At 46.2% G+C, this 18,343-nt stretch overlaps 1 protein-coding gene and 1 long non-coding RNA gene across 4 annotated transcripts in view; one reads left to right on the top strand and one right to left on the bottom strand.

Annotated features, from left to right (window-relative positions):
* The window catches only part of CPEB4 (cytoplasmic polyadenylation element binding protein 4), a 243,726-nt gene that overhangs the window by 172,019 nt on the left and 53,364 nt on the right, over positions 1-18,343 (bottom strand). The window lies entirely within an intron of this gene.
* Positions 1-18,343, top strand: part of LOC112544048 (uncharacterized) — an 85,653-nt gene that overhangs the window by 61,607 nt on the left and 5,703 nt on the right. The window contains exon 4 of one of the 3 annotated variants that reach the window (XR_003087365.2): positions 15,786-16,569. The exons of 1 other annotated variant lie outside the window; for it this stretch is intronic. This is a non-coding gene — a long non-coding RNA (uncharacterized LOC112544048). Of the gene's footprint in view, positions 1-8,860; positions 9,071-15,785; positions 16,570-18,343 lie in introns of those variants that run through there. One more of the 3 variants, XR_003087366.2, reaches the window with a different exon arrangement.

Genomic DNA, 18,343 nt, shown 5'->3' with positions numbered 1-18,343 from the left:
CTATTGAAACTGAGTGAACCAGAAAAACACCAGGAACTACACAAGGACACATAGTGCTGTTTAGTTAGTTTAGAGGGAGGGTTTTTTTTTCCAAGCATCACTTGTGCAATTTTTTTTATGATCTAGTTAAAATAATTTCATGGTTGCAGTTTTTGTTCCTGTGCTTAGCAAAGCAAACTGTAGGGGTTACAGCTGAGAGAAGCATGGGGGAGGGGACAATCTCTCCCTCGGCACACAAAAAGTGCAGCGTTTTATCACGCTGCTTGCAAAATGATGTGTTTAAAGGGCAGAATTGTCAATGTCAGATGTGAGGCTAAGGTACCTATTAATAAACAGCCTCTGCATAGGAAATTCTTTGCAGACTTTAATCAGGAATTTTCCATAGTAACGCCATGTGCCTACGGTAAGCTCAACAACAGTGATTTAAATTCCACTCAATGGACTTTGAGTTCATCTTTGCAAGCAGAAGAAAGCATCTAAGATATAAATACAATTCACAACATTAGAAGTTAAAATGCTATGTCTTTCTGTGTCTGAGTTTTCTATTTCTCCTATATATTTTCAATAGCTGTTGCCTGGAGAGGTGGGGTTCTGGTCCAGATTAATTTTAAAATAGGGTTTAGAGTTCAATCTGAAATAAAATCTGGGCTGTGATTCAGGTTCAGATTTGAGGATGTCACAATCCCAAAAGCTGTTCTTGAAATAGTCTTACAAAATGATGGCATCTCAAGTGTAGCAGGTCTTGTGAGACTTCCAATACCTTGTACCAGTCTCTCACTGAAATTTGAGTTTTTGAGAGATCTCAGCCATGTCTGACCCAGATCCAGAAAATAGGCCCCTTTTGGTTTGAGATATAGGCCAGAACTGAAAGCATAAGGGAAGACTCAGATCCTAGGATTTCAACTTTAAATACATCTCCTTATTACCAAATTGGGATCCAAGGTTTCAGTTTTGTGATGCCTAAATTTAACCACAAAGCCATTGTACAACAAAAGACCTACAACTGGGAGAGGTAGAACAGCCATAAATCCAAAATTGTAACAGAGATTGTACTCCAAGGCTCTGGTCCTTCAGCTGACAGTGAACGGGAAGACTGCTGCACCTCCACAAAGCCTCATAGATTCTAGTACAGTTCCCTGAGGGCCCAAGCAGACATCCCACTTGCTGCCAATTGCAGATAGAGAGTTCAAACACCACCTGCTCTAATGCCATTTATCTGACTCCCAACACAAAGATAACCTGAGCATTCTTAAACATGCCTGTTCCTCAGACACATACATCTTTGCAGAAAACTAGTCAGGATATATATGGGTATACACTATATACAGGCAGTCCCCGACTCCGCACTTACGAACGGGGCTTTCTCGCCCCGGAGGTCGAGGTGGCGGATTGCTACCTGCGAGCTCCGGGGCGAGAAAGCCCCGTTCGTAAGCTGCTGCGGTGCCCCTGGTCTGCTGGAGACCGTCTCCAGCAGACCAGGGGCACCGGGCGGGTTCCCCGCGCTTCTGAGGCTTTGCCAGAGCCTGCTCTGGCAAAGCCTCAGAAGCGCGGGGAACCGCCACTGCTGCCGCTTCAGTCCGGGTGCCTGTGGTCTGCTGGGGACCGTCCCCAGCAGACCACAGGCACCGGGACTGAAGCTGCAGCCACGGCGGGGTCCCGCGCCTCCGAGGCTTTGCCAGAGCAAAGCCTCAGAGGCGCGGCACCCCGCTGCCGCTGCGGCTCTGCTCCCCGTGTCCCTGGTCTGCTGGGGGGGGGGGAGAGGCGCAGCTAGTGTGCCCCCCCCCCAGCAGACCAGGCTTTTGTTTTGGACCCTGGGGCAGAGCAGCTGGGGCGCTGCCGATTGGTCCTGCAGCGCCGCTCTGGGCACTACTGGACCAACCCGGCAGCACCCCAGCTGCTCTGCCCCAGGTCCTGATTCAGCCGCTGCTGGTCAGTTTCAGCAGCGGCTGAATCAGGACGCCTGGGGCAGAGCAGATGGGGTGCTGCTGGGTTGGTCCAGTAGCACCGAGGAGCGGCGCTACTGGAGCAACCCAGCAGCACCCCAGCTGCTCTGCCCCAGGCGTCCCCAAGTCAGCTTCTGCTGAAACTGACCAGCGCTGACTACAGGAAGCCCGATGCAGAGTTGCTCTGCCCCGGGCTTCCTGGAATCAGCTGCTGATCAGTTTCAGCAGCAGCTGACTTGGGGACGCCTCGGGTTCTTAAGTTGATTCTGTATGTAAGTCAGAACTGGCGGTCAGTTTCAGCAGCGGCTGAATCTGGACGCCAGTTCCGACTTACATACAGATTCAACTTAAGAACAAACCTACAGTCCCTATCTTGTACGTAACCCGGGGACTGCCTGTATAAGGCACAGCCTAAATACCGCCCCCTTTCCCCCACCAAAAAAGCTCTAACAACACTAAACACCTCAATACATGGGTGTATTTCCACTTGTGTTTTGCTCTGAATTGTACAAACGAAGTCTCAACTGCTATGGATTTATGTTTGTGCCACAAATATATGCTATCATCTGTCTATAACTAAATGCAATGGACCAAAACATCCAGATAGCCAGGGTTCCATGCAAGCCTGTCCATTGTGTGTGAGACCCTAGAAATATGAGTGCTGTAGAAATTTTTCTACCAGAGGGTCCTAGGCTCTGCCTTTTATCTCATATGCCCACTTGAATGCATTTGAAAAGACTAAAAATAAATGCTACAGAGGAAAGCAGAAATCAAGTGTTTCACGTTCTCTGTTGATTTTTATTCTTTTTCAATAGCAAGTATTAATGAATTCAGTGGCAGTGTTTGATCCAATGTTCAGTTTATCTTTCCTGCAAAGCTTATGGAATGATTGATGGGTAGTTTTCCAGATCTCAACAACAATAAGAACAACAACAAAATTAAAGGACCCAACAGTACTTTTTGTATAGTAATGTTTAATGGCTCACTGTTCTATTGTAGTGATTGTTCTCTTGGCCTGTGGTCGGAGCCAGTTTTAATCAATGGAGCCCTTTGGAATCAAATGCAGGTATTTACTAGAACGTGACACACAGGATAGTGTTTGTCCAGCTAGCAGTCTGCCTCTGTCAGCTAATGCCCTGTTTGGAAGAGGTTTCCGAGTCTGACAAACACATGCATAACCAGACATTTCCTCATCATCCCAACTAAAACCTGGGAGTGGACTGTATATATGAATGACACAGAGAAACTTTCTCTCTTTAACACCATTAGACTGGCCTCCAAATTAAAAAAAACAAAACATAAATCAATCCCGAGCTTCATAATTTCAGCAGTTTGGGATGGACAAATAAATGAAGCAGAGAGGCTCAATTTTTGTGCATTTGGTTAGCCCTCCACTCGTCCCCTTACCTCCAGTGTGAGCAGAGCTAGAAGTGAAGGTAAAGTGGGTGAGGAGGGAGAAGACAAACTCTAAGGTGTCACAGTAGCAGTGGTCCTTGAGATTGGTAGGAAATCTCTCTCAGCTTAACATTATTATTAGTATCTCAGAGTTCCTCACAAAGCAAGTGAAAATATCAGATCTCCATTTGACAGTATAGGACACAGACACATCAACATGCCCAAGGTCAAATATTAAGTACAGGCAGTCCCCGGGTTACGTACAAGATAGGGACTGTAGGTTTGTTCTTAAGTTGAATCTGTATGTAAGTCGGAACTGGCGTCCAGATTCAGCCGCTGCTGAAACTGATCAGTTTCAACAGCGGCTGAATCTGGACGCAAGTTCTGACTTACATACAGATTCAACTTAAGAACCCCAGGCATCCCCAAGTCAGCTGCTGCTGAAACTGATCAGCGGCTGATTCCAGGAAGCCCGGGGCAGGGGCTTCCTGTAGTCAGCCACTGGTCAGTTTCAGCAGCGGCTGACTTGGGGATGCCTGGGGCAGAGCAGCTGGGGTGCTGCTGGGTTGCTCCAGTAGCGCCACCGCTCCTCGGCGCTACTGGACCAACCCAGCAGCACCCAAGCTGCTCTGCCCCAGGCGTCCTGATTCAGCTGCTGCTGAAACTGACCAGCAGTGGCTGAATCAGGACGCATGGGGCAGAGCAGCTGGGGTGCTGCCGGGTTGGTCCAGTAGCACCCAGAGCGGTGCTACGGGACCAACAGGCAGCGCCCCAGCTGCTGTACCACAGGCGTCCAGATCAAAGCCGCGGAGCATGGGGGCAGCTCCCCCAGGGCAGACCAGGGAGACGGGGAGCAAAGCAGAGCAAAGCCGTGGAGCACGCGGGCAGCGGACAGCCCAGACGCGTCTGGGCTGTCCGCTGCCCTCGTGTTCCGCCGCTTTGCTCCCCGTCTCCCTGGTCTGCAGACCAGGGAGATGGGGAGCAAAGCAGAGCAAAGCGGCGGAGCACGTGGGCAACGGACAGCCCAGACGCGTCTGGGCTGTCCGCTGCCCGCGTGCTCCGCCGCTTTGCTTCCTCTCCCTGGTCTGCTGGAGACCAGGGAGACGGGCCCTGTTCGTAACTGCGTAACTCGGGGACTGCCTGTAGCAGAACCACTAATAAAATCCGGGTCTCCTGACTTCTAGGTTTGTGCTCTATCCCCTGCATGAACACTGCAAATTATCTACACTGGGTCCAGTTCATCATTGCCCTATGACCTGTTTCCACCAACTAAACTGGGTTTAAATATAGGTGGGAGGTATAAATCTACCTAGGGGATGCCCTCAGCATACAGGATGATTGCACCAGGCACAAACCCAGATGCACCAGCTCTCTGCCAACTCTGCAGAAGCTTATCAGAGAGCTGACTAGTGATGTGACTAGTTGCTCTCCCACCACCCCCCGCTGCCTCTATCAGAGAGAGGCAGCAAGGGGCGAACAGGAGCCAGTGCTGGGGGAGCTGGCTTAAAAGCCGGTTCCCCTCAGCACCATCTCCACGGTGGGGGCGTGAGAGGGATGGAGGGAAGAGGAGGTAGAGGCACCGCAGAAATGGCATGAGCGGGGACTGAAGCAGTCTCTGCTTGAGCTGCTTCTGTTGAGATTCTGCTTTTGATCCCGCTGGGCTTTTGTACATTTCAAAGACTTAGGCCCTGCAGGGAGTGCGGGGGCCAGAGGGGGTCTCCCTCTGGTCCCATGACCACTGAAGGGCTTTCTTTTGAAATGTACAAGATCTCCACTGGGGCTCTTGGACATTTCAAAGGCTAAGGTGCTGGACTCCCCCACTGGCCCGCACTCCCTGCAGCACCTCAGCCATTGAAATGTACAAGAGTCCTAATGAAGCTCTTGTACATTTCAAAAGGAAGCCCTGCCTTCCCTGAGCAGCTTCCGCTTTTGAACTGTATCAAGAACCCAGCAGGGCTCTTGCTACAGTTCAAAGAAGGAGGTGCCCTTATGGGCTAATTGAATACTCGATGGAAATCCCATCTGCTGATTCTGCCCCCTACATTGGCTTCATAGAAGCTACTGCAGCAAAGGTACAATTTAGGGATGCTCTAGTCTGTAAGAGTGGTCAAATCAGCCCCCATAGCTGTTGAATAGGGGAGATGCAAGCTGATTTTTCTCTCACCCGTCATTAGCACAGGCATAAATCTGGCTCACAGGTTCTGCAGTTCCCATATGGACAGGCACAATATTACTACTAATATTAATTGTTATTAAGTACTTGATAGCGATAGTCATATTTCATTTATAAGGCACCTGTGGATTCTGTCTCCCTTATGAAATTTAACTGAACAATAAATCAATTTTAAAATAAAAGAGAAAGAAAGACACAACAGGGCCCAATTACAACAGATACTTGATAACGACATTTAAGCTACAATGAAAAGCAGCATCTCTGTAAATTCGGACAGTGAGAAAAACCCAGAATGGGAGGCTGCAAAATTCTTTCTGTTTGTACAGATGCTGCCAAAAGTGCTTTATTAGCAGGTTACAAAGTCTCATAGAGTGGAATTTCTGCAGTAAATTGCATTCAGGCCAAGCTCACAAATCATTAGCCATGCAATCTTGTTTATGGTGCTAGCTAGTACTTGGAGTTTGGCCTATTACAAAATCAAAATAACAAGGCTGAATGGTTCTAAGCAAAAAGCCTAATGAGTGAATAAGTGGGTAGGCTGGAGGGATGCTCATTTAATGTTAACATGGCCAGAGCAGAGCACATGAACAATCTTTTTAAGGTGGAAACTCCCTTGAATAGCAGAGACACCCAGAACTATTACTGGAGTCCAAATCTGCTCCTAATCAGGTCAATGGGAGTTTTGCCATTGATTCCAATGGCAGCAGGAGCAGGCTCATTGCTCTTTACAGGAATACATTTCCAAATACATGAATTAGGTGTGTGGAATCACAAAATTAAAAGCACTGGAGGTTTGCCATTTTGGGAGTTCTCACTGGCACATTTGAAAGGCACTTGGAACTTACTTAGTGGAAGAAATTGGAGGGGAGGCATATAAGAGGAAATTCTTCTTAAGTGAGCAGCAATATTGAACAATCAATCAAATATAGGCTGGTAGAAGCACAACAAAAAGATAACAGCATCAAAGACATTATATCGAAGAACAGTATAGTGACCAGCACACTGCCACAGTTAAGCAGAGTCCATCCTGGAGGGTGCACCAAGTGAGATACAGTAATTCCTCATTTAACACTATCGATATGTTACAGAAAATGATCGTGTTAAGTGAAAACGTATTATGCGGGGTCAATTTTCCCATTGAAAATAATGGAAAAGGTGGGGGTTGCGTTTCAAGCGGTGGTGTCTGTTGGGACCAGGTCATAAGGTTGGGGGAGAAAGGGGACTGGGTTACAGCAGGGAGGGGAGGTGTCTGGCTCTGGGGAAGTGAAGAGGAGGAGAGGGGAGGGGGATTGGGTTGGGAGTATGCCCCTGTGACGGGTCTGCCGGGACCCACACTGCATCCGGCGAGGGGGGGGGATCACTGGGAAACGGCGCAGCGAGCGGTGACCCCTCCGTTGCTTTGCAGGGAGGCAGGGGAAGCGCCGCGCAGCCGCCGGCAACGGGACGGCTGGGGAAATCGTGTTATTCCAGGGACGGTTGTGTAATTCAAAAAACGTTCCCTAAAAAAAATCATGCTATCGCGAAAACGTGTTAAGGGGCATGTGTTAAATGAGGAATTACTGTACTTTCAGAACCAAGCAGTAGGGTACTGGTTTGTAAGGAAGGTAGGGAGGAGATCTGGAAAAGGATCTTTCACTTCTGGATGATTCCTCAGATGAAACAGCTTGCTGGAGAAGAATCCCTCCCACAAGGAAATTGTGTGGAGCTTGAAGAGAAAGCAAAGTGCAGATGCTGACTGTGTAAGCAGTCTAGCTAGCTGGGAATACCACAGGTTCAGCAGGGAAATGTGCAGCCTGGAAAAGCCCCAATCAGGAGCCGGGGGGAGGGACAGACAGACTGACAGGTCTCTTCTCAAGAGAGGTGACAGCTAAGGAGCTAGAATGGTGCCCTTGGGTCCACAAAGGGGGAATATAGGTGCAATAGGCTTGAACTATGACAATGACACTCTGGGGCAGGGATTATCTGCATGTAACTTTATTGGACAGTGCCAAGTACAATGGGGGTCTGATTCCTGATTAGGCTCATTTGATGCTACTGGAATAGAAATCATAATACAAATTATTAAAACCCAACACATTTGATACATTGTAGCATAAATACATATTTTTCTGAGACTCAGCACCAGGAAGCATGTTACAGCTATACAGTATTTTCCTGTTGAAAAGTTTTCACCAAACTAGGGAGAAGACCTAACACATCTGTGACTTTGGTGACCGATCACACTACAGGTTGAACCTTTCCAGTCTGGAACCCTTGACACGTGACTGGTGCCAAACCAGAGAATTTGCCAGGTCACGAGAAGTCAATATTGTCTATCAGCGTTACCAGCACTTCCCACCCCTTACTGGATTCCTAAAAGTCACTTAGGCTTAAATTAGAGCTACATAACAGTATAGAACATGGAGAACCAAGACTAATGGCTGTAAAGTGTAAACAAACATCATGAAACCACGGGAAATTTGGCCACACCCATGACAAGTAGACATTTGGCTAATTAAAGTCATGCTGGAACATGGATGTTCCCAGACCAGAGAGTGACAGACAAGAGAGGTTCAACCTGTACAAAGAATCAAAGGGTACAATTTTACTAGCTCATCGGCTGAAATTTGTTTGTATAAATTAGTCAGTAAACACTCCTGAATACCCAATGGCTTTACGGAAAGCTGAGTTGGGTCATGAGTGAGCCACAAGAAGCAGTAAAGGTTATATTAATCAAGTATCTTATTCACAGAAAATACAGTAATTTGACCAGCTCTAGGACAGTCTCTCATTAGCTCAGACTAACTTCGCAGAATCCAGGAAATCACCAAGGAAACACTAAATGTCATGATTGGCTAATAGCAAACGAGCCACTGCAGTATGTTTACGTGGATGAAGCTGCACTACCTCTCTGCAGTTTTGTGATCACAGCAAACCATATACAGCTGCATATTACTTTCAGTGGTAACGGCACAGAAGTACACAAACTACCCTCAACAGAAAATAATGTGGGAATTCTGGCATACGTTTTTCAGTAATACACATCAGGCTAAGAGGCAAGAAGTCAGTTTAAAATACAAATACACCAGAAAACACTCAGATCTAAGTGAAATTAACTGTTATCATACACAGCCTTCCTTTCACTGCGGCATGTGCCTGCACAGCATGTTCCCACAGCAAGAGGATATGTTTGGTTTTTACACAAAGACAGTGTACTTGTTCACATTAGTGTAATATGTGAAAGGGACCGTGTTCATATCAGCTCATCAAAAAGTCAATGCAAGATCTCCTATAAGTTCAACTTACAAACAAAACATATATGCTAATTTTATACTATTTGCTTAAAAATAACAGCTTTTTTCTTTAAAAGGCTGAAGAGGTTATGTTTGCCTGGGGGTCTTGGCAAACACAACAAATGTACCAGTCAGCCTGACAAGCCTCCTTTATACAATATTCTGCTGCCTTACGTGACCATCTTATTCTCCTGGAACCATGGAGCCAGGCTAGTGTATTTTCTTGCTTCTAGTACATTTATAGAATCACAGAATCATAGAACACTAGAACTAGAAGGGACTATGAGAGGTCATCAAATCCAGTCCCCTGCCCTCATGGCAGGACCCAGTAAGGTCTAGACCACTGTTTCTCTTTTTTTATAAAGTACCCCTTTTAAAAATAAAATTATATGTACACCCCCTGTACCTACAGTTTTCAGACACACAAAAACATTTTCTACCATTGAAAAACATTTGTTTAAACAACTTAATCGTAGCCGGGTGGATGATGAAATTTTTGGGAGTAAAAAGTACAAAAATTATAATAAAGTGCTGTAAAACTTAAAACAAAAATTCAGCGTTCTCCAAATTTCAGTTGTATTGACGTACCCCCAAGACTTCTCTCGAGTACCCCTAAGGGTACTCGTACCGCTGCTTGAGAAACATTGGTCTAGACCATCCCTGATAGATGTCTATCTAATGTTATGTTTTTTTATAAACCAGCTTTGAATCTCATGCTAGTAATTCACCAGGCTTCATCTTCTACTCTTCAGACATAGATAGTGTAGTCTTAGAGGAGAGTTCTTTAATTAAGAAGCACTACAATTAAAACTACCACTAATGGGCTGTCAAAACAATCTGGGCCAAATTCTGCTCTTTCTTTTACTGGTGGAACCATTAAATCAATAACACTACATAGCTTTATTAACCCATGTGTTACAGGCAACAGGCAAAATTACTAAATAATCCACATGCACCTGAGAAGCCAGGACTAAAATCCTGGCTCTTCAGTTCAAAAAACAGAAGTCTACTATTTAAACTACAGGAGAATTCCCTTGTCCTACCTGCAGACCCAGCCACTAGAGGTCCATGTCAAACACACAGCCAGCCAGTTCACTGCAACAGAGAGCAGGTTCAGTTGCTAAAGCCACATAAAACAACATTATATCACTACAGCAGAAATCAAAATTAAAGGTCATTTAGCATAAATGGGATGAGGGGAAAGAGATTTCAAACCCTATACTGTGCCAGAGCCTTGAATTCCTTGACATTAGCAGTGGACATTCAATGGCTCACAGTCCCTATGGGGCCCATGGAGTTCTATGTGTGGCCTACAAAACATTTTGTTTACTGTTGCCCACATGCAAGGTAGCCAGATTACACTGGTTTTTGTCCATGTAGTTTTTTTCCTACTGGTATTTCTAAAGTGACATGCTCTTAAAGCAAGAGCACATGAAGTGAGTTGCGTGCAGGTTGCACACAACATTGGTATAAGAGCATACACAACAAATGTCCCTCTGCATTCAAAGTTCTGCTATGGGTCAGTTGGCACATCCCACAAATTCTAGGAAGACAAGTGCAGTTAGCAAAACTAACCTATCCTGGGAGACTGTCTTAGTTATGACAATTTTGCAGCCCACTGAGATGACAGAGGGCCAGTCATATGGCCCACTCACTAATCTAGGTTGAATCACTGCTTTACACTGTGTACAGCAAGTACAGTACCACAGCTCATCAGGTTTCCATTGTCAAGTGGAACAGCAGCACTAAGCATCAGAGGCTGTCAGGCTTTGGAATATTGTTCCCAAGAAATTCTTTCCTTCAGAGAGCTAAAGTCCTCAGGAGTGTGGACACGTACAAGAAATGCTAATAGGTTCTGGGCCCTTGCATCCCATGGAGCTGGACTGGGAAACCTGGCAAAAATTACACTCAAAAGTAGAAGTCTCTAATCATTTCCTCCCATGTCCACTCCCAAAACTCCTGGAATTAATGAACATACAGGCCCTTTGACGGGTGGGGGCAAAGGGATAAGTGCCCTGGGGCCTGGTGATTCAAAGGGCCAGGGGCTCCCAGCTGCCATCTCTACTGTAGCAGCAGTGGCAGCGGCCAGAGCTCCAGACAGTGGCTGGCCCCCCAGCCACACCCTTTGCACCTGAACCCCTGCCCCTCCTGGGAGCACAGAGCCTGCCCCCCCCCCCACACACACACCTTTCCCAGGGGCCCAACAATTTTGTAACCTCGCAACCCCGAGTCGAGATATACATAGGCAACAGAGAATAAGATCCAGGGAGCACACTATGATGGGGGAGTGTGGGCTGGAGAGAGAGAGACAGAGGTCAAAAATTGGGGCCTTACGGGCAGCAGCAGTGAGCACTGAAGCATGAAAACAGGTTTTGTAGAAGTGATTAATGTTAGTATCTGACCTGTGTGCACATGAGAGAGACAGAGACAACATCCAAGCTGCCCATAGGTTACTGAGATACGTGCTCCAACAGATAGTGCTGTGGGCACAACAGAGACTAACTACAGGTTGAATCTCTCCAGTCTGGCACCCTTGGGACCAGACCAGGGAGTTTATCAGACCAGGAGAGTTCAATGTCAGCCCCTCTGCTGTTGGTCTCTGGGCTTCACCCACCAGCGCCAGCCAGGCTCCCTACTACCGAGCTCCACTGCCAGCCCCAGCTAGACTCTCGGCCACTGGCCTGACTCCACTCCCAGCTGCCAGCCCCACTATCACCAGTCCAGCTCCACTCTCAGCCACAGTCCCATGCCGCTGGCCCAGCTTAACTCTCAGCCTCAACTGGGCACCCAGCCGACAGCACCACTATCACCAGCCCCACTGCTGGTGGCCCGGCTCCACTCCCATATGCTGGCCCAGCTCCTAGCCCTGTTGTTAGCCCCACTGATCTCGGCCTGACTCCGCTCTCAGCAGCCAGGTTCCAGGGCTCTGTGGTTTGGCAACATCTGTAGTCCCTGCTGCCATGGTTTTCTCCCCGAGTGCTCCAATCCTGAGCATCCATAGAGTCCCCAAGGATGTTGGACTGTGGACATTGCCAGACCCGAGAGTCCCACAGTAGAGAGGTTCAACCTCCAATTACCAGCAGAACACCTGCTGCAGCAAGGCAACTGGATGAATAAGCAGCATGGACCCCTATCATTAGTCAGAAGTGTCCACACTTGCAGGGTGATCATCAACTTTTAAGAAAAAGAATCCTAACAATAGTATTGGCCAACTACTAGATGGACATGGTAGAATCATCAATAATAATGCAGAAAAGGCAGACGCAGTCAATAAATACTGTTCTGAATTTGGGAAACAACAGAAGATGTAGTGATATCATATGATAGCATTCTTTCCATTACACTAGCATCTCAAGAATATGTTAAACAACAACTATTAACATTAGACTTTTTAAAATCAGCAGGTCCAGATAACATGTATCCAAGAGCTCCAAAGACTGGACCATTAACGTTGTTTTTCAATAAGTTCAAACACTGGGCTGCTCTAGAAGACTCGAAGTTAGCGTGCCAATATTTATAGAGGGTAAACAGGATGACCAAGGTAATTGTTGACCTGTGAGTCTGACACAGATTCCAGGCAGGATAATGGAGCAGCTGATATAGGACTTGATTAATAAAGAATTAAATGCCGATCAACATGGTTTATGGAAAATACATCCTGTCAAACTATCTTGATATCTTTTTTGCAGAGATTACAAGTTTGGTTGATAAAGGCAAACCTAGTGATATGATATAATTAGACTTCTATCAGATATTTAATGGGGTACCACACAACATTTTGGTTAAAAAAATCAGAATGAGTTAAAATTAATGTGGCGCACATTCACTGGATTAAAAACTTTCTAACTGATAAGTCTCATAATCTGTCTGTAAATAGGGAATCATTATTGGGCAGAGTGATTCTAGCAGGGTCCTGCAGGGATCATTTCTTGGCCTTACACTATTTAACACTTTTAACAATGACCTGGAAGGAAAGATAAAGTCTCCACAGATAAAGTTTGCTGATGACATAAAAACTGGGGAGTGGTAAATAATGAAGAGGACTCAGCACAATTGGGTTTGCTTGGTAAGCTGGGTGCAAGCTAACAGTTTCTCTTAGCTAAATGTAAATGTACATATCTAGAAATAAAGAATGTAGGCCATACTTATGATGGGGGACTCTGCCCTGAGAAGGAGTAACTCTAAAAAATGATTTGGGGGTCATTAGCTGAATAACAGCTCCTGGTACAGCGCTGTTGACAAAGGGCTAATGAGATCCTTACGTACAAAACCAGGGAAATCTTGAGTGAATAAAGAGGTAATTTTTGCTCTGTATTTGGAACGGCGCAACCAGTGCTCGAATACCATGTCCAGTTCTGGTGTCCACAATTCAAAAAGGAAGTTGACGTCCTTCAGAATGATTAAAAGGATTAGAAAACCTGACTTACAGTGATAGACGCAAGCTCAATCTATTTTGTTAAGGGGTGAATTGATTAGAGCCTGTAAGTACCTAAGGGTATGTTTACACTGAGAAGTTATTTAAAAATAACTCCCCTTCTTTTGAAATAACAAGGTGAGCATCCACACTACCAAGCCTGTTATTTCAAAATAATGGGTTTGTTATTTCAAAATAATAACTCCTGCTTGTGAAGAGGTATAAGTTTATACCTCTTCACATTTCAACTTATTTTGAAATAACCTGGTAGTGTAGACATATCCTAAACAACATTTTGATAATCAGCTCTTCAATACACCAGAACAAAGTATACACATTCCAACATCTGGAAGTTGAACCTAACAAATTCAGACTGGAAATAAGGCATCTATTATTAACAGAGAGGGCAATTTACATTTACCAAGGATTCTGGTGGTTTCTCCATTGCTGGCAATTTTTAAATCAAGCTTGGATATGTGTCTAAAAGATCTGATCTAGAGTTTATTTTAGGGACATTCTATGGCCTGTGCTACACAGGAGGTCAGATAAGAGGACCACAGTGGTCCCTTCTGGCCTTAGAATCTATGACAGTGTTCCCAAAGCTGATGCCCAAATCAAGCCACTGAGAGGCCAAGTCATCCTATACCTTTGTTCAGCTACACACAGAGATTATGATGGAGGAGTAAAGATGGCTTCATGCCTCTCCTATGCTGGGACTGCTGAAGGCTAGCATGCCCAAGACAAGTCAGAGTACCCTGATGGTCTACCACTGATTTGCATCTCAGGTGCATTGGCCTCAAGGGCCAATCTATTAGCTGGAAATAGTTAGAGCATAGTACAAGGACATTCCCCTCTCCCCATTCCTAAAATGTATCTCTGGCATGCAACCTGCTTTGGGGTTTTCTCCTGAGGGAGGGGAGTTGCTGTAGAGCTGGCATTGCTGGCTTTTGCATCAATTTTGGATTCCCCCATACATTGAAGGAATTCCCCACAGGACGGCAGAGAAGAGGGTATTTCAGAGCTTTACTGTCAAAGAGACAGCACACAAAACATTTTCTCTCTGAGCCTTACAAGGTGAGGTATGTGTGAGCCTTATCAATCATGTTTGTGCTGCCTACTTCTATGTACATTGCTCTCTTTCAGGGGTAGTATGGCTTTTTTTATCACGTCTTTTACCCTGTGCCATGGTATCCAAACATTTTATATTACAACATGATGGATTCTTAGGTGCCATTTGGACCTCTGTGACACAGTTAATGCTATGGTTGTTAAGCAGAGTGAAGTGTTGATTTGTTTGGGTTTTTTTTCAAATTACTTGAAAATAAGATATGATTCTGCCTTAAAGCAAAAATCTGGCCTTTCTATTTCATTGCTAGGGAACGAGAGGGAGAGAGAGATTCCTGCAGAGATTATTGTATTTGTAAGAGTGGGTTTTTTCCTCCTTGCACATGAACAGTCCATGTGAGACTAAGTACTTTCCATGTGACTAGCTCATTCCCATGCTTGTATTGTAACAGGGCATTTAAAGCAACAGCAGGCAAGGTCAGCAACGGCTGCTTGTTGATGCTAACATGAGAACAAACACGGCAGAAAAGATTAGGATTATAAAAATACATGCATATTGCCCAAGTGAAGATGTCAGCTCCTTATTGAAGAAAAATGTTGGGATTGCTGGTCACTTTCTCCTTCTCTCTCTAATGCTATTTAATGTCAGAGAGGTCAGGAAGACCTACTGGGGTTGCAATAAAAGAAAGAATTAGCTGAGTCATCATGCCATTGAGGCACAACAGGGCACTTGACTGCACAACCAAAACCACTCAGAGAGGGATATGTTCTCCTGTATATAATTTCCTGTATCCTTGATAGCTGCAGCATATTCTGCTGCCTCAGAGCTGCAGTCCCTTCTATACCTTTCCTTTAAAGCAGCATCACCACTGAGCAGAGGACATCCTGCTGTATTGCTTTCCCAGAATGCTCTCTGCTGTTCAGAATGGGCATTCCCCTATTCCATCCACTTCTTGGGGTTGAATGGCAGCTGTGCCAGGGCTTTACCCATGCAACCCCACACATTCATGAAACCTGAGGCAGGAGGTAATGGCCCATGTGTCAAGTTGAGAAAGTTCTAAAATGAACTAAATTCTTTAAACTGAATACATCATAAAATTCCATGTTACATGGGCCAAAATATGAGGGGCTCAGCTCTAGTTACGGATACTATCCCTAGAGGGGATGTATTTTTATGTGATGTTCAACAGTAGTTTGGATCTCCACTCTTAGCAGGCGAGAGCATCAGAATGGCAGTTATCTAAGAGAAGATGGGCCTAGTACTAGATCTAAACTTCCAAGGTTCAGATGGGAGGAGAGTGTTTCCGGCTCATCTTGAGCATCTGTAGTTTTATGTCTGTACTAGATGCTATTAGAATGGCGGTAGTTATAAAACTGCACTTCCCTCACAGGCTCTGACTCTGGGGTTCTTTGAGCCCAGCTGGTAAAGCTCACTGTGGAAGATCACTTAGCACATGAGCTCTATAGTTTTAAAGTGCCACTGTATTGACAGATTTGAAGCTTACAGCCCTATTTATCCACAGAACAAGTACATCATGGACCACGAGGAATGGAAGCTTCCTACATTCATCCTTCCACCTTAGTCCAGAACAGGAAGGAGCACCTCTAAGGATGAGAAGGAAATTCAGTCTGTGACCCAGTCAGACCTTTGCTTCAAGTCTTGACATCTCAAGGCTGTTGCTCTTACAGCTCCAAAGAATCATTCCACAGGAGGAACGATGAATCATTCCACAGGTGTTTTTAGTTGCCTCTAGACATGTACTTAAGTGATAGCACTGATGCTATTTACAGCTATGCCTGTGTGTTTATCACAGGGACTTGGACATGAGCCACAAGTATTTCTGATTTTGGTGCAACCGTGAGAAAGTTCTCAGGTGATCAATTCCAGCGCAGTCATTCCAGAAAGGAGAAAACATGATGGAGGGGGAAGTCAAGAATGCTTCTGCTAATGCTCCCATGTTTGGGAGCCTCCATGGATTTTAGAATGTCAATAAAAGAAAGGGGCTGATCATGCTGGTTAGAGCAACGCATGTATGGCAAGCAGTATTCAAGCTTCCGCTATCGAAAGGTGCTCCAGTGAGAAAAGGATTTAGGGTATATCTATGTCATCAATAAAAAAAAAAAGGTGTGTCCTTGACCTGGACTGGAAAACCTTTGTTAGCTAACTATGGCTAAAAGAATAGGGAAAACACAGCAACTCAGTTATCCACTTGGGCTAGTAGCTCAAGTTAAAACTGAGGAAAAAACTGTGTTTGAGCTCAAGCTGTTAAATTGCGATAACACTGAGTTGCCATGTGTTCATGTGTGTTAAAAAAACAAATCCTCACTTATTATCTGCCATGAAGAACATACAGTCAGATCCTATAGCAGGGGCAGGCGAAAGCGCCTCCGTGGGCTGGATTCGGCCCGCCAAGCAAGTTGATCCAGCTGGAGGAGGCCCTGTTGCTCCCCTGCCCCAGACCAATCAGGGTCTGGGGGCAGGGGAAGGGCACAAAGTCTTCCCCTGCCCTGCAAGGAGTGCACAGCACTTAGAAGCGCCACACACTCCTGTCAGGGCAGGAGGAGATTTCACACACTTCCCCTACCCCCAAGTCCTGGAGTCTCCTCCTGCCCTGAGGGCCATGGTGCTTCTAAAGACCACATGCTCCTTGCAGGATGGGGGCAGGGTGGCAGGAGACTTCACGTGCTCCCCCTCTCTGGGCCCTGATTGGCCTGTGGGCAGCGGGGGGGAGCACACAAAGTCTCCTCCCACTGCTAAGGGCACGGGTACCTCGAGGGAACTGCCAGATGTTCAGAACATGGGGGAGAGGAGAGGCAAAGAACATAAGAATGGCCATACTGGGTCAGACCAAAGGTCCATCTAGCCTAGGGTTGCCAGGTGTCCAGTATTGAACCAGACAGTCCTGTATTTGAGGGCTCCATCCGGTAAAAAAAAAAAAAACAGAAAATACTGGATATGTGAAATGTCCGGTATTTCCTGTTTTCCTAGGATGGAAGCCCGGCGGGAACAATTTTCCCCTACCGCGTCTGGCGGGGGCGGGGGAGTGAGCAGTGCGGCAGAGACGTAGCAAAGTGGGGCAGGAAGGGGCACTTGCCGAGCACCATGGTAGGAGGGTGCCGGGCTGGGGTGGGAGCAGAGCGCATGGTGCTCTGGTCCACGTGACCAGCAGAGACCCGGGAGCTGGCCACGGGATGCCTCCCTCTACACCAGCCACGGCCAACCCAAAAGTGCAGCTCATGAAGCTGCTCCTGCACACACCCCCAACGGCCCCTGCTTTCACTCTCTCTCTCTCACACACACACACACACACACACACACACACACACACACACACACACCCTCTGGCTCGCAGCTTCCCTGTGATTACCAGGTCGGAGCTGTGAGGTTTTAAAAATGGCACACAAGATGGCGGCCGCCTTAAAGGGGCAGCCTCCTTTTAAAAAAATGTTTTCTTTTTATTTTTGCTCTTCAACAATTCTGTTTTGGGGTGCTTTTTTATTTTATTTTTTTTGCTTGACAACTTTAGTATCCCCCCTTTTTTTTCCCCCCTCAACAAAATTTTTTCCTGGTATTGGTTTTTTGGGGGGGGATTTCGGGGGGGAAGGGGTATTTTTTGTTAAACCATCTGGCAACCCTAATCTAGCCCAGTATCCTGTCTACCGACAGTGGCCAATACCAGATGCCCCAGAGGGAGGAATCACAACAGGTAATCACATGATCTCTCTCCTGTCTCCTACTTCCAGAGAAAGACTGCACACTCCCCCACCCCAGACCAATTAAGGTCTGTGATGGGGAAGCACAGAAGAGTCCTGGCCCTGCTCCTGCTCCCTGAGGCCCCGCCCTTTCCAGAGAAGCCCGGGGCCACTTTAAAATTTTTTGAAGTGTCTCCCAGTCAAAAATTATTGCCCACCCCTACCATATAGCAATGGGGTCTTGATCTGCAGCAGGATTTGCTGGTAATGGGGGATTTCAATTATCCATACATATGTTGGGAAACAAACACAGCAGGGCACAGATCATCCAATAGGTTCTTCGACTGCACTGGAGACAATTTTTTATTTCGGAAGGCTAAGAAAACTA

The sequence above is a fragment of the Pelodiscus sinensis genome, chromosome 17 (genome assembly GCF_049634645.1).
Source record: "Pelodiscus sinensis isolate JC-2024 chromosome 17, ASM4963464v1, whole genome shotgun sequence".
Taxonomy (NCBI): Eukaryota; Metazoa; Chordata; order Testudines; family Trionychidae; genus Pelodiscus; species Pelodiscus sinensis.
The sequence above is the reverse complement of the archived record's forward strand: the minus strand, read 5'-3'. Positions and strand labels throughout refer to the sequence as shown.